Raw genomic sequence first — 793 nt, 5'->3', positions numbered from 1 at the left:
GAAAAATCAGTTTAAATCGTGTTAATTTGCAATTTGTGAGTGATATTTGAGTTGAAGACTGCGTAAAAACTAATACAATGAAGTGCTGTGTGTTAAATTGCGACAACCGTCAAGAGGCAAGAAGCGTAGATGCAAGTGTAGCGCTGGGACGAATCGCTGCATTTTGTGTACATAGGGCACGGCAAAGCCGTTCCCGAAATGTTTCTCTATTATTATATTAACAGCATTTCCTCACAATGATTTTGTTTCTGCTCCACGCAGCCGCCATTAGCAAGTTAACTAATCAGTCCCGCAGAGATGCTGCTGCAGTTTTCTGCAGCAGCCTTAATTGCAAAGCAATAAAGTGCACTAAAACGATTGCTGAAGCAGCCTCAATTGCAAAGCAATGGAGTGCACCACAATGTTCACTGTTCTCTTATAGATTAGGTGAAAAATGCAATCTTTTCGCATTTAGCAAAATTAGAACACGTTTTTCGCAGTAAAGTGAACTGCTTTGGCTGTTTCAACTCGTTCTTCTTTTCGCTCTATTCTTTGTTTACTTGTGGTACACAAATGTCAACGCCCAGGACGGCGCAATCTTGTATTCTATCATTCTTGCTAACCACCTCGAAACCACGTCGAAAGTCTGATACAACCCCATGAACCAAAAATACAAGATGACGTAAGAACGCGACGTTGTATTTGTAACTGGTTTTGAGAAAAAGTTTGCGAAAGCGGGTTCGTCAGCTGAGCGTTTGTTTACATCACAAGCACCACTATTTTACACTTTTATTCAAGTAAAGAAGAGTTAATT

Source organism: Rhagoletis zephyria, unplaced genomic scaffold (assembly GCF_001687245.7).
Source record: "Rhagoletis zephyria isolate East Lansing unplaced genomic scaffold, Rhagoletis_zephyria_1.1 Rzeph_scaffold_00009, whole genome shotgun sequence".
Lineage (NCBI taxonomy): Eukaryota > Metazoa > Arthropoda > Insecta > Diptera > Tephritidae > Rhagoletis > Rhagoletis zephyria.
This window is presented reverse-complemented; position numbering follows the sequence as displayed.